Raw genomic sequence first — 17,225 nt, 5'->3', positions numbered from 1 at the left:
GAGATTTTAAATAAGGTGGGGAGGACGTAAGGACTGCCAAAAATGTCCCTAAACGACCCGTAAGTGAAAACCCGGACCCCTGAAACCCTAATGTGCATGAAAAACCAAGAAAACATGAAACTTGATCCTCTCGCGGGCCGCGTAAAGGACAGGCTAAACGTCACGCGGGCCGCGTCAACTTAAGGTTGACCAGATAAGCATTGCCAGACCACGTGTTGACCAACTGGCGAACCTACTCGTGACACATATGCCCTACACGTAGACTAGGTGGCCACGTGGGCCGCGTAAGAGTTATGTATGGGTTTACGCGGGCCGCGTAAAACCCAAATTCAGGCTATAAATAGCCTGTGTATGGGGCTTTCATTCTGTGTCGAAAATTTTCAATCAAAACGAAGATACACTGCTCAAAACTATAATTTCGATTAGGGAGGTGTTGCCACGATACCGGGTATTAACTCGATCGCTGCTACGATTCAATGTCCGATCGATTGGAACTATCCAATGGATGTTTAAGTGCTGCCCACATTAGGGCTATACTTTTTCATTCGTCGTGAATTCGATGGATGTTTAAGTATTGCACTTTGTCATTCGTTGTGAGGGTTTGTATCTCGTGAGTTATCGTAAATGTTGTATTAGTTACTAACCTAGTTCGTGTGCATTGTTGTTTAAACTAGGTTATCAGGCTTATCAGTAGGCTAAACTCTGCCCATTTAAACTTGCAATGTGAGTCATTCTCTTTTATCAACCATGTTTTACAATACTCCAATCATTTTCAAACGTTATAATTACAGGGATTAAGTCGTGGTTATCTTGAATCACTGGCTAGTGGGGTATTGTGCACATTACTAATTTATCACAGTTAGGCTAATAAATCCTAATAGTGATAATCATCACTACTTGGGTAAAGGACCCAATATTGGTATGACCATCGTCACCAGGGTGTGACACGGCGCCAGATAAAAATAAGATAAAAGCCATTGTAATCGCTCTTATGCTGTAATTAATAGCTATGTGTCATTTTATTAAATTTGAATTATTCACCAGTATTTCCCCGCTGACAAAAATATTTTTAAAACATGTTTCAGACGACCTCATGTGAATCAAGGAAAAGTGCTACGGAGCACTAATCAAGCTTGAAGGGTGGCTCAGTTAAATAAATAAACATGTTTTGTAAATCAGGGAATTTCCTCGTGAAATTCCTCTATTGTAAATTACGGGGTTTATCCCAGATTATGAAATAAAATAATCGGGCGTTTTCAAGTTTAAAGATCCTAGTAAAACTTCCGCTGTCAAATCAGATAATAAATACCACGGGTATCTGTCCCACGGCTCCTGGACCGGGTCAAACCGGGCGCGGGGGCCGTGACAGTCTTTAACACTTATGATGAACGCATACCTCTTTCCAATCAATGTGTCAAAGATCTCAGGATATGGGTTCGGTATCTCTCCAGAATTAACAACCTATGATTTTATAAAAATTAATATAAATTACAATGAGCAGAATGTTTCCATAATTGAAAACATACAATTTTATAAAAATTAATTTTAAATTATATTTACTACATGGCCAAATAACTGAATGCATGTATTTGTTACCTGATCTTGGATTGCAAGTAACTCTTTGGCAGTTTTCTTAAGAATCTTGTAAGCTTCGAAATCAAACAGTGTCAAAGACACAGTACCGGAAGAGTCTTGCACCCTAATAGGTATCTTGAACCTATCAAAGTTAAAAACAAATGAAAACATTAGTATTACTAATAACAAAAGTGTGGTTCATATTAGTATTTAGCATAAGGAAATAAAACTGTAATCTCAAACCGCGGAATAGAATAGATGTCAACTCCTTCACATTTATCATTTGTACACACCAAAGATTTTGCATGATCAACATCAAATGAACCGTCAGCATTTTCTTTCGTTACAAATCTTTCCTCCACACCCGACTTACAGTGGTTACAACCATTGTAATACCAAAGTTTATCAGTGCATATAGTTGTGATTATGCCAAGAACCAAAACCTTCTTTGTCTATTAATATCAAACAAAAAAACTAGTACTTAGAAAAGACTATAAAAAAACTTAGCATGTAAAGTACTTACAAGAAAATACACCGTTGATATGGTTCCAAGGAAACCAATAAGCATGAAATCAGGGTTATTAAGAAACTCATCTTCAACACTTGAGATAACGTTTGAACCAACATGCTCATTTGATGAAGATGAAGCAAAATTTTTCTCTACATACCTAAACAGATTCATGTGATCAAATTAAAACGTAAAAAGTTAATGTAGGTACAAAATAATACTGTTTAATGTTTATATGCATATTACTAACTATACCTCTTCCTAAAAGAGGGTATCTTTTCAATGTCAGTGTCGATAAAAAGTCCGCTAAGCTCAAACCCGTTTGCAACTCCACGCTTGCCTGAATTTAAAAATAAAACCAAATGTAGATCAATATAAACAGTGTCAAATTTAAAACATATAAATATAAATTACTAAATAAAAAGAATTAAACTAATTAAGTTTAAATTGTACCTTTGTAAAGGTTGACCATACCAAAATGACATCAAGCAACATTATAATGCTTTAAACGTCAAAATGCAACAACTTAATAAAAAGAACTCACTCAAGGTCTTCAACTCTAAGATTAAGTCTCTTGCCCTTGCTCCCATCCTTCTTTGATGTATCCTCAAGATTGAAACATACTTCCACATAACCAATCCAATCTATAAACAAAAATATATTGCTAAAAGAAAACAGCATTAAGAAGAGATAACATGAAAAAAAACAATAAGAAAAAACAATACATATATATCATGTAGTGATTTACCTACCAATAACTGTATTAACTTCAATTTTATTTTTAACAACATCCTTGAGGTTAACGAAATTAAAACGGTATTTCGGTCCAGACCAGTCAAGGCATTTCTCAACAGAAGTATAGAAATACAGTGATATTTTGTCATTTCTCTTGGTATACTTAGCAGAGGACTTATTAGTAGCAAGAGACGGTTTGGTGATAAGAAGACATTCATCCAACTGAAGGAAGTCTTTGAATTTTCCTAGCATCTTATGCAGACAGCTGGCTTGTATCATAGTTCCCTAAGAATATGAAACATCCGATTAAATAAAAAAGGTGTTAGATAACATTTGGATATTCATATGTCCAAAAAAATTATAAGACAAATATATACGGTACCATCTCATCCATGAAGATCATATCAAGACGATATATTTTATTTTTGTTATCATTCATCATCTTCTTTGAAATGCTAACAATCTTCACTCTAATCGAATAGTTGTTTGAATATGTATTAAGATCGTTAAGCATGCTAACCTTTGCAACCTCCATTTGAAGACTGTACATAAAAAAAAGAATAAGCAAAATATATCTATTGCTAAACGTAATATGATAATACAATAAGTATGGATGTTCTTAAAAAAATATCAAGGTTGGAATTCAAGCTTACCGATTCTCCATTAAAAATTTTAATTGAATGCAGTGGCAAATGTAATTTCAAAGGTAAGTAGCGTATCCTTATATGTTGCTTTATTAAAGTAATTAAATATTAGAAATAATATGCAAAGTAGGAAAAAAAAGAGAGCGACAACAGAATGAAAGTCCCATGCACTGGCTATTTATAGCCTGAATTTGGGGGGTAACTATAAGTAACTTGTGTAACGTTTGAAGACCTTCTCATTCATTGCTTTCCAAAGCCTAGATCTCCACCAGGCAGATATCATAGACCTAGAAGCAGTTCACCTAGAATGAACAACTTTAAAAGAAAGGGGTAAAATAAAAAGTTTTAAATTACCATTTTGCATATTTTGAATTACCATTTTTAAATTACCTAGAAGCAGTTCACCTAGAAGCAGTTCACCTAGATCTTCAAAAAACTACTATCAACGTCAATTTTAAATTACCATTTTGCATATTTTGAATTTCAAAATTACTGATATTATCAGTAATTAATAACTTGATTTGAAAGCAATTGTTATAATGACTTTTCTAAATTTTATTTTAACTTTAGTTAAGAGATAATAACCGTCAATTTGAAATTCACATTTTGCTTAATTCAAATGTCCAAAGCTTAAGAAATTAGCATTAATTACTGATTTGATTTGGAACAAATAGTCATCAAGAATTTTTTTTATTTTTTAATTTAACTTTAATTTTATCATTAAAACAATGTTGGAAGAACTCTTATGTCATTGGAATGTAACGATTAGGTAAAATGGTAATTTGATTGTAATTCTAGTTTTCATTTGATAATTTTAATATATAACTAATTAACAACATCAATAATAAAAATGTGAGCAGTGACTGTTTTTTAGGGAAACAGCTGATGGTCAATATCAGTGGATGTCAACAATAAAAAAGTGAGCAGTGGCTATTATTTCCTATCAGTGGATACCCAACAGTTTTTGAAACATTGATGTTTGGACAGTCAGTGGTCAACATGGAGATTGAAGAAACAGAGTTTGTATTTCAGCAGTGGATAACTTTTAACAATCAAATGTTTGAACCAATTTCAAGAATACTATACCCAAACAATCAATATGAGGAGCTTAATAATCATCCAAGTGTATTTGATTTTTATTTATTAGTATAAATATGAAACAACTGTTCAATTTATAGTACAGATCAAACCACTGAAGTAATGTGATAAATACTGTTACATATAAACACTGTTGTAATAAACACTGTTACATATAATCACAGATGCCATAAAAAATTGTTACATATAAAACACTGAGGTGATGACATCTAACAACATAACAGACTATAAAACACTGATGTGAAAAACACTGTTACATATAAACACTGTTAACATAAACAAAGATAGAATAACTAATGTTGATGCTGAACCACTGTTGTTGTTGGACACTGTTGTTGGACATCATAAATTTCAGATGTAATTTCCAAGGTAAGTAGTGTATATCCTTATATGCTGCTTTATTAAAGTAATTAAATATTAGAAATGATATGCAAAGTAGGAAAAAAAAGAGAGAGAACGACAATTTTAAATTAACATTTTACATATTTTGAATTTCAAAATTACTGACATTATCAATAATTACTGACTTGATTTGAAAGCAATTGTCATGATGACTTTTCTAAATTTTATTTTAACTTTAATTAAGAGATAACAACCGTTAATTTGAAATTCACATTTTGCTTAATTCAAATGTCCAAAGCTCAAGAAATTAGCATTAATTACTGATTTGATTTGGAACAAATAGTCATCAAGAATTTTTAATTTAACTTTAAATTTTATAATGAAAACAATGTTGGGGGAACTCTTATGTCATTGGAATGTAACGATTAGGTAAAATAGTAATTTGATTGTAATTCTAGTTTTGATTTGATAATTTCAATCTATCAATAATTAACAACATCAATAATAAAAATGTGAGCAGTGAGTGTTTTTTAGGGAAACCGCTGATGGTCAATATCAGTGGATGTCAACAATAAAAAAGTGAGCAGTGGCTATTTTTTCCTATCAGTGGATACCCAACATGTGACAACTCGAGTTTCTGACTTTCACTTTCGCATTAAATGCGCGTTGACTTTGACTGTTTAGTAGTTGACTTGTTGGATTTGTAATTGTACGCGTTGTGTTTTAATGAAACGTGTTGTCATTGTGCATACATGTAACTACTTGTGGTTGTAAAAGATAATATTGGAATTATTATTTATTACACTTAGTCTAGATCACGAAACATGGCATACTGTTCGAAGGATTCGAAGGACCACGAAAGATATCCTTCGATTCGAAGGATCAGCTTTCGGTTCGAAGGATCTCGAAACATATCCTTCGACCAAGGACCCTATCCTTCGACATCTTTCGGCCCAGCCTTTCTGATGGGCTTGGCCCATTTCTGTGATACGTTTATATACGTGATACATGCAAACCGGCAGTTATTTTTCAAAACCCTAGTGCTATTGTGTGTGTGTGACGGCATATAGCAAACCTACTCTCTGTTCGAAGGATTCCATACCGTAATCCAGATTTCCGGTTAGTGTGATGTTGTTTATGATGCTTTGATTTCATGATTTATAAATTGTCTTGCAATATATTGTTAGTATGTTAATCGGATCTGTTTTGATGATGTTCAATGATGATGTCTTGTGGATTGGCCATGATAACCGGATATGTATGTTGGTATTGCAATATGTCGTTTGCGTGTTAACCGGAATATGTATGTTAATCGGATGTAGGTTAATCGAATTGATCATATTGTAATCGGACATGTTTATGTAATCGGCACCTATGTGTAAATCGGATAGTTTGAATGATTTTGTTATTCAGATTAGGGTTCTTGATAAACATGGGAATCATGCTTGTTTGATCTTGTTGATGCTAATTGATTTGTGAAATTGGTGTTAAATGATAATCAGTTAGGAAAAACTTGGAAACTTTGAGAAAAACGTAACTGACATTCCGTAACTGATGTTCATCGAAAGATATTAGTAATCGAAACATAGCTGTGACCGAAAGATACCTGTCCTTCGAAACATAGGTGTTGACCGAAGGATAGCTTTGACCGAAAGATAGTGTGTTGACCGAAACATAATCTGTGTGCCGAAGGATAACTATGTCGAAACATAGCTGATGTGTCGAAAGATAACCATGAATCGTAAGATGCTAACTGTGTATCGATAGATGTGTCGAAACATATTTGTGATGGTTGTGATAATTGTTAGACCGAAGGATGAGCAATATATCGAAGGATGGGTAAATGTGAATCGAATGATAGTTAATGATTAAATGCGAAATGATACGTGATGTGCCGATATGCAAACTGACTGTTATGTGAACATTAAATTGCATGCGTATCATTGTGAACATGAACTGATTTGTTATACGTGCATACAATAGGACGTGATTAATCACTTGTGAGTGCATAACCTAGCATACCGAGCAAACCAAGGTGAGTTCACACAGCCAAGGCATGGGTTCCCAGGGTGGGAATGGGTTGGATGATTACTTGTGCATACTTTGATACTGTAACGAACGACTAAACTGTTGATGCTTACGAACTACTCAACTGCCTTCGCACACACCCTGGTCGGTAAGGACTATGGTCGCGAACGAACTGATAGATTGCCTTCGCACACACCCTGGTCGGTAAAGACTACGGTCGCGAACTAACGAACCTAATCTTCGCACACATGCCTGTGAGGCCGCGATGGAACTGATACGATATGATACTTTATTGAACAAACGCACTATTACCCAAACTAAACTATTAACTGTGAACTCGCTCAACTAGTTTGTTGATTATCTGCTGCATGCCTTGCAGGACCTTAGGTACATATTGGAGCTTGCACACGGAGGAGCTGGTCGTTGTGGGGCTTGGATCTTGATCATCTTATTGAACACTTTTGATATTTGATACTTAATTGCTATGGGTTTTACAATAATACGCTTCCGCTAAACAATGACAACTTACTTATGTTTTGGAAACACCTTTCATATGGAAATGGTTTGGATTATATTGCATTTACTTTTATTTTATACAATGTTCTGTATGATTGGTGGCTTGATCCTGGTCAGTCACGCTCCCAAGCGGTGATACTCCGCAGGTGGATTTTGGGGGTGTGACAGATTGGTATCAGAGCCATTGGTTATAGAGAACTTGGTTTTAATATGGGAAAACGTTTTTATTAAAACCAGACTATAACCAGAACAGTGCTCTCAACGATCCACAACGACGCTTCGCTCCACGTGCAAGACTCAACTCCCTAGGTAATAAGGTTTATGTTTATTGCCTACATGCTAGAATTTGCATAGAACTTTGCTCGTAGTATGCTTACATTACTTGCTCACAACTTGACATTGCATGAGAATACTTATGTGCTTACACTCTTCTGTCATCGCACTACTCGCGAACCTTTCTCACTTATGTTGCCTTTGATGTGAAGATCAATGGCCGCACGAATTACCATGACTCAAGCCCAGCTAGAGGCTCTCGTTGCTGCGGCAGTTGCAGCCGCCCAAGCAGGTAGTGTACCCTGCAGTATAAACACTAGGATCTTTAGATCCTACATTAATTCTCGTACTTAACTTTGCCCTATTCGTACACAATAGGTCAACCCGCTCAGCAACAACCTGCGTGTACCTTCAAGACTTTCATGGACTGTCGTCCTAGCTCGTTCAGTGGCACGGAGGGGGCAGTCGGACTCCTCCACTGGTTTGAAAAGATCGAGTCGGTTTTCGAAATGTGCGAATGCCCTGAGGCTCGCAGGGTGAAGTTCGCCACTGGCACACTTGAAGGGATTGCGCTCACTTGGTGGAACGCACAAGTGCAGATTTTAGGGTTGGCAGCTGCTAACGCCACACCCTGGAATGAATTCAAAGAACTGATCAAGAGGGAATACTGCACTAGAGAAGACATTCACAAGTTGGAGGACGAGTTGTATAACTTGAAAATGGTTGGTTCAGAGATTGAAGCTTACACCAAGAGGTCGAACGAGTTGGCTGTGCTATGTCCAACCATGGTAGACCCACCATACAAGCGCATTGAGTTGTATCTCAAGGGGCTTGTACCAGAGATTCAGAGCCACGTTACCTCGGCTAACCTCAACAACATTCAGGAGATCCAGCGTCTCGCTCATCGCATCACTGATCAGGCAGTGGATCAGAATAAACTGCCAAAACGTGTCGGCGCTACTGCAACAGCTGTTACTTCAGTCACTCCCACTGCTGCTACTTCTGCCACACCCAGCGAGAATAAAAGAAAGTGGGACGGGGATTCCAGCAGGGGATCAGCGTCTGTTCAATCCCAAACTCAGCAACGTCGCACCAACGATTACCAGAGTCCGAGTCAGCAGTCATCGGGCAGTCAGGGACATAGTGGTTATAAGGGAAATCACCCGTGGTGTAACAGGTGCAACAAACACCACAGTGGAAGATGTCGCAGGAGTCAATGTCAAAGATGCCACAAGATGGGCCATGAGGCCAAAGATTGTAGAAGCGCGCGACCAGTGAATCAGAACCAGCAACTTCCACCGCCAGCTCCACAGAATCAGCAGCAGCAGCCACAGCGTGGAAACCGGGGGTGTTTCCAGTGTGGGGCTGAAGGTCATTACAAGCGCGATTGCCCTCAGTTGAACCAGAATCGCAACAACAACAACCAGGGCAACGGAAATAACAACAATCAGGGTAATGGTAACAACAACAATGGGGGGAACAACAACAACAACGGCAATGAAGCTCGTGGTCGTGCTTTTGTGTTGGGTCGAGGAGATGCAGTGAATGATCCCAATGTGGTTATGGGTAAGTTTCTTCTCGACGATATTTACGTTACTGTCTTATTTGATTCGGGTGCTGATACAAGTTATATGTCATTGAAAATGAGTAAATTATTAAAACGTACACCAATACCTTTAGACACTAAACACGTCGTAGAACTAGCAAACGGTAAAAGTGTAGAAGCCGCTCATGTAGTCAAGGGTTGTAGCATTGTTCCAGCGGGTCAGACTTTCACGATTGATCTTATACCCATAGTCTTGGGTAGCTTCGACGTCGTCATCGGCATGGATTGGTTATCTCAACATCACGCAGAGATCTTATGCAAGGAAAAAGTTATTCGTATTCCTCGCTCCAGTCAAGAACCTCTCGAAGTTCAGGGCGACAAGAGTGGTGCTGTGGTTGGCATCATCTCTTACTTGAAGGCGCAGAAATGTTTACGAAAGGGGCACACTGCCATTCTGGCTCTCGTTACTGATGCATCAGCAAAGGAAAAGAAGCTGGAGGATATCCCAGTTGTACGTGACTTCCCTCAGGTGTTTCCTGAAGATTTACCTGGTTTACCTCCTCATCGTCAAGTCGAGTTTCAGATTGAGTTAGCTCCTGGAGCAGCACCAATAGCCCGCGCACCGTATCGTTTAGCTCCAACCGAACTGGAAGAACTGTCGAAGCAGCTACAAGAGCTCTTGGAAAAGGGCTTTATTCGTCCAAGCTCTTCGCCTTGGGGAGCTCCAGTGTTATTTGTGAAGAAGAAAGACGGTACGTTCAGGATGTGTATCGACTACCGTGAACTCAACAAGGTGACGGTGAAGAACCGTTATCCTCTTCCACGCATAGATGACTTATTCGACCAGTTGCAAGGGTCGTGTTACTATTCCAAGATCGATTTGAGGTCAGGGTATCATCAGCTGAGAGTCCGGGATGAGGACGTCTCCAAAACTGCTTTCAGAACTCGCTACGGTCACTACGAGTTTCTGGTCATGCCATTCGGGCTTACGAACGCGCCAGCAGTCTTCATGGATCTTATGAACAGGGTGTGCAAACCCTATCTCGACAAGTTTGTTATCGTCTTCATCGACGACATTTTGATCTACTCCAAGAGTCAGGAGGAGCATGAGCAGCATCTACGTATTATCTTGGAACTTCTTCGAAAAGAGCAACTGTACGCAAAGTTTTCAAAATGCGACTTCTGGCTTCGTGAAGTCCACTTCTTAGGCCATGTGGTGAACAAGGATGGGATTCATGTCGATCCATCCAAGGTTGATTCGATCAGAAACTGGCCAGCACCGCGTACACCGACAGAAATACGCCAATTCTTGGGTTTGGCAGGTTACTACAGGCGATTTATTAAAGACTTCTCCAAGATCGCGCAACCACTCACTATGCTTACACAGAAAGGTGTCGTTTACAGATGGGGTAATACGCAAGAGACCGCTTTCCAGTACTTAAAGGATAGGCTTTGCAGCGCACCTATTCTTTCATTGCCAGAGGGCACGGATGACTTCGTGGTCTATTGTGACGCATCGATACAGGGGCTTGGTTGTGTATTGATGCAACGTGATAAAGTGATAGCCTACGCTTCTCGACAACTCAAGGTTCATGAACGGAACTACACGACGCACGATTTAGAGCTGGGAGCTGTTGTTTTCGCGCTTAAGATATGGCGACACTACCTGTACGGTACCAGGTGCACGATTTACACCGATCACAGGAGTCTCGAGCATATCCTTAAGCAAAAAGATTTGAATATGCGTCAACGAAGATGGGTTGAACTACTGAACGACTACGAATGTGCCATCAAGTATCATCCAGGGAAGGCCAATGTTGTGGCTGATGCCCTCAGTCGGAAAGACACTTTACCTAAGCGCGTGCGAGCGCTACAGCTTACCATTCAGTCCAGTCTTCCTGCACAGATACGAGCTGCTCAGATAGAAGCACTAAAACCCGAAAACGTCAAGGCTGAAGCCTTGCGCGGTTCAAGGCAACAAATGGAACAAAAGGAAGACGGCGCCTACTATGTAACGGGGCGTATTTGGGTCCCACTTTATGGCGGTTTACGCGAACTTGTGATGGATGAAGCGCACAAGTCTCGCTACTCGGTACATCCAGGGTCGCATAAGATGTACCACGATATCAGAACAACTTACTGGTGGCCAAACATGAAAGCTCTTATCGCAACTTACGTCGGCAAGTGTTTAACTTGTGCAAGGGTTAAAATCGAGTACCAGAAACCATCAGGCCTACTTCAGCAACCAGAAATACCACAATGGAAATGGGAGCAAATTTCCATGGATTTTGTTACTGGCCTACCTAGATCCCAGCGTGGGAATGACACTATCTGGGTGGTCGTTGATCGGCTCACAAAGTCTGCTCACTTCTTGGCTATCAAAGAAAAGGATAAGTTTTCTACCCTAGCAGACATCTACATGAAAGAAGTTGTTTCGAGGCACGGAGTGCCCATCTCTATTATTTCAGATCGCGATGCACGATTCACGTCAGAACTTTGGCAAGCGATGCACAAATCTTTTGGCTCACGATTAGACATGAGCACAGCATATCATCCTCAGACGGATGGGCAGTCTGAGCGAACTATTCAAACTCTAGAAGACATGCTTCGAGCGTGTGTCATAGACTTCGGCAACGGCTGGGAAAAACATCTCCCTCTGGTGGAGTTCTCGTACAATAACAGTTATCATACCAGCATTCAAGCCGCTCCATTTGAGGCATTGTACGGACGTAAATGCCGGTCACCCCTCTGTTGGGCAGAGGTGGGGGATAGTCAGATTACGGGTCCAGATATTGTTGTGGACGCCACAGAAAAGATAGCACAGATACGTCAACGCATGGCGGCAGCACGCGACCGTCAGAAAGCCTACGCGGATAAGCGTAGAAAACCATTGGAATTTGAGGTCGGGGACCGGGTTTTATTGAAAGTTTCACCCTGGAAGGGTGTGGTACGTTTTGGCAAACGGGGCAAACTAAATCCGCGGTACGTCGGACCATTCGAAATTACAGAAAAGATTGGCAAGGTAGCCTACAAGTTGAACCTACCAGCTGAACTCGGAGCAGTTCACAATGTCTTTCATATATCGAACTTAAAGAAGTGCCTATCAGATGAAAACCTCATCATTCCTTTTAAGGAACTCACTATCGACGAGCGGTTGCAGTTCGTCGAGGAACCAGTTGAAATCACGGACCGGGATGTTAAGGTCCTCAAACACAAGAGAATCCCTCTTGTTCGAGTTCGTTGGAACTCCCAGCGTGGCCCGGAGTATACATGGGAACGCGAAGACCAGATGAAAGAAAAGTACCCCCAGCTATTCGAAACCAATGCATCCACTTCTGAGGCTGAAGCTACTACTACTGAATTTCGGGACGAAATTCCAAATCAACGGGGGGATGATGTGACACCCCAGGAAAACCAGTGAACGATACCTAGCTTCCTCAGTAAGTGCGTACCAAATTTCGGGACGAAATTTCTTTTAAGTTGGGGATAATGTGACAACTCGAGTTTCTGACTTTCACTTTCGCATTAAATGCGCGTTGACTTTGACTGTTTAGTAGTTGACTTGTTGGATTTGTAATTGTACGCGTTGTGTTTTAATGAAACGTGTTGTCATTGTGCATACATGTAACTACTTGTGGTTGTAAAAGATAATATTGGAATTATTATTTATTACACTTAGTCTAGATCACGAAACATGGCATACTGTTCGAAGGATTCGAAGGACCACGAAAGATATCCTTCGATTCGAAGGATCAGCTTTCGGTTCGAAGGATCTCGAAACATATCCTTCGACCAAGGACCCTATCCTTCGACATCTTTCGGCCCAGCCTTTCTGATGGGCTTGGCCCATTTCTGTGATACGTTTATATACGTGATACATGCAAACCGGCAGTTATTTTTCAAAACCCTAGTGCTATTGTGTGTGTGTGACGGCATATAGCAAACCTACTCTCTGTTCGAAGGATTCCATACCGTAATCCAGATTTCCGGTTAGTGTGATGTTGTTTATGATGCTTTGATTTCATGATTTATAAATTGTCTTGCAATATATTGTTAGTATGTTAATCGGATCTGTTTTGATGATGTTCAATGATGATGTCTTGTGGATTGGCCATGATAACCGGATATGTATGTTGGTATTGCAATATGTCGTTTGCGTGTTAACCGGAATATGTATGTTAATCGGATGTAGGTTAATCGAATTGATCATATTGTAATCGGACATGTTTATGTAATCGGCACCTATGTGTAAATCGGATAGTTTGAATGATTTTGTTATTCAGATTAGGGTTCTTGATAAACATGGGAATCATGCTTGTTTGATCTTGTTGATGCTAATTGATTTGTGAAATTGGTGTTAAATGATAATCAGTTAGGAAAAACTTGGAAACTTTGAGAAAAACGTAACTGACATTCCGTAACTGATGTTCATCGAAAGATATTAGTAATCGAAACATAGCTGTGACCGAAAGATACCTGTCCTTCGAAACATAGGTGTTGACCGAAGGATAGCTTTGACCGAAAGATAGTGTGTTGACCGAAACATAATCTGTGTGCCGAAGGATAACTATGTCGAAACATAGCTGATGTGTCGAAAGATAACCATGAATCGTAAGATGCTAACTGTGTATCGATAGATGTGTCGAAACATATTTGTGATGGTTGTGATAATTGTTAGACCGAAGGATGAGCAATATATCGAAGGATGGGTAAATGTGAATCGAATGATAGTTAATGATTAAATGCGAAATGATACGTGATGTGCCGATATGCAAACTGACTGTTATGTGAACATTAAATTGCATGCGTATCATTGTGAACATGAACTGATTTGTTATACGTGCATACAATAGGACGTGATTAATCACTTGTGAGTGCATAACCTAGCATACCGAGCAAACCAAGGTGAGTTCACACAGCCAAGGCATGGGTTCCCAGGGTGGGAATGGGTTGGATGATTACTTGTGCATACTTTGATACTGTAACGAACGACTAAACTGTTGATGCTTACGAACTACTCAACTGCCTTCGCACACACCCTGGTCGGTAAGGACTATGGTCGCGAACGAACTGATAGATTGCCTTCGCACACACCCTGGTCGGTAAAGACTACGGTCGCGAACTAACGAACCTAATCTTCGCACACATGCCTGTGAGGCCGCGATGGAACTGATACGATATGATACTTTATTGAACAAACGCACTATTACCCAAACTAAACTATTAACTGTGAACTCGCTCAACTAGTTTGTTGATTATCTGCTGCATGCCTTGCAGGACCTTAGGTACATATTGGAGCTTGCACACGGAGGAGCTGGTCGTTGTGGGGCTTGGATCTTGATCATCTTATTGAACACTTTTGATATTTGATACTTAATTGCTATGGGTTTTACAATAATACGCTTCCGCTAAACAATGACAACTTACTTATGTTTTGGAAACACCTTTCATATGGAAATGGTTTGGATTATATTGCATTTACTTTTATTTTATACAATGTTCTGTATGATTGGTGGCTTGATCCTGGTCAGTCACGCTCCCAAGCGGTGATACTCCGCAGGTGGATTTTGGGGGTGTGACACAACAGTTTTCGAAACACTGATGTTTGGTAAGTCAGTGGTCAACACGGAGATTGAAGAAACGGAGGTTGTATTTCAGCAGTGGATAACTTTTAACAATCAAATGTTTGAACCAATTTCAAGAATACTATACCCAAACAATCAAGATGAGGAGCTTAATAATCATCCAAGTGTAGTTGATTTTTATTTATTAGTATAAAGATGAAACAACTGAAGTGATGTGATAAATACTGTTACATATAAACACTATTGTGATAAACACTGTTACATATAAACACTGATGTCATAAAAATTGTTTCATATAAAACACTGAGGTGATGACATCTAACAACCTAACAGATTATAAAACACTGTTACATATAAAGACTGTTAACATAAACAAAGATGGAATAACTAATGTTGATGCTGAACCACTGTTGTTGTTGGACACTGTTGTTGGACATCATAAATTTCAGATGTAATTTCAAAGGTAAGTAGTGTATATCCTTATATGTTGCTTTATTAAAGTAATTAAATATTAGAAATGATATGCAAAGTATGAAAAAAAAAGAGAACAACAATTTTAAATTACCATTTTGCATATTTTGAATTTCAAAATTACTGATATTATCAGTAATTACTGACTTGATTTGAAAACAATTGTCATGATGACTTTTCTAAATTTTATTTTAACTTTAACTAAGAGATAATAACCGTCAATTTGAAATTCACATTTTGCTTAATTCAAATGTCCAAAGCTCAAAAAATTAGCATTAATTACTGATTTGATTTGGAACAAATAGTCATCAAGAATTTTTTTATTTTTTAATTTAACTTTAAATTTTTTAATGAAAACAATGTTGGAGGAACTCTTATATCATTGGAATGTAACGATTAGGTAAAATACTAATTTGATTGTAATTCTAGTTTTGATTTGATAATTTCAATCTATCACTAATTAACAACATCAATAATAAAAATGTAAGCAGTGACTGTTTTTTAGGGAAACCGCTGATGGTCAATATCAGTGGATGTCAACAATAAAAAAGTGAGCAGTGGCTATTTTTTTCCTATCAGTGGATACCCAACAGATTTCGAAACACTGGTGTTTGGTCAGTCAGCGGTCAACACGGAGATTGAACAAACAGAGGTTGTATTTCAGCAATGGATAACTTTTAACAATCAAATGTTTTAACCAATTTCAAGAATACTATACCCAAACAATCAAGATGAGGAGCTTAATAATCATCCAAGTGTACTTGATTTTTATTTATTTATTAGTATAAAGATGAAACAACTGAAGTGATGTGATAAATACTGTTACATATAAACACTGTTGTGATAAAAACTGCTACATATAAACACTGATGTCATAAAAAGTGTTACATATAAAACACTGAGGTGATGACATCTAACAACCTAACAGACTATAAAACACTAACGTGAAAAACACTGTTACATATAATGACTGTTAACATAAACAAAGAAAGAATAACTAATGTTGATGTTGAACCACTGTTGTTGTTGGACAGTGTTTCACCTTTGGTTGATCAGGCCTTTGGTTCATCAGTACTTGTCTTCAACAGGACTTTGTTCTTGATCAGTGGTTTGGTAATTGAACAGTGGATGATGTTCATCAAACTTTGTGTACAACCATCGTTATATCCAACAGTTGTTAGGCAGATCAGTGTTTTGCCTTATTAACTTGTTATAACCACTGTCATTGTAGGAAACTTAGCAGGGCAGTGCTTATTGGGGATCTGCAAGCGATTACAAATTAATCAATGCATCAATAAACGGTAAATCAAAACGTTACAAATACCAAAAAAAAAATAAATCACACAAATTGAAGTTACCTTGGAATTGTGCAATCACTTTGATGTCCATGACAAAAGCACCTTCATAAAAAACAATGTAAAACCGATTGTAAGATTAAAACATTCAATGACTTACAGTACACGGGTCCAAATGATCTCAATCATGCAATAAAATTCCTATACTCATCTGAGATTGTTTTCCGCTCCCCATCTTAATTCGTCTCTCCACAACTTCAATTATAAAGAAAAGGGAAAAAATCAAATACATGACTAAGACAACCTCATTGAAAGTGGGACTGTAAATGAGTACCATACCGAATAACAAAAAGGGATGAAGCCTAAACTTTTGTGCTGGTATCACCTATCAACAAACCTGGTATCACCTTTCACATTTCCATCTCCTCAACAATCGTCCGGCAGAGGTTGCTTCTAATCAACAAACTCTATAAAATAATAACAACAAAAAAATAAGCATAAAATCTATATATTCTGCTTGGATTGCTAGAATAATAGAATGAACGTTGAAATAAAAACAGAGGATCAAGAAACATAGGAGCATAAAAAATTACTAACATGGGTGAATAA

This window comes from Helianthus annuus, chromosome 5 (assembly GCF_002127325.2).
Source record: "Helianthus annuus cultivar XRQ/B chromosome 5, HanXRQr2.0-SUNRISE, whole genome shotgun sequence".
Lineage (NCBI taxonomy): Eukaryota > Viridiplantae > Streptophyta > Magnoliopsida > Asterales > Asteraceae > Helianthus > Helianthus annuus.
This window is presented reverse-complemented; position numbering follows the sequence as displayed.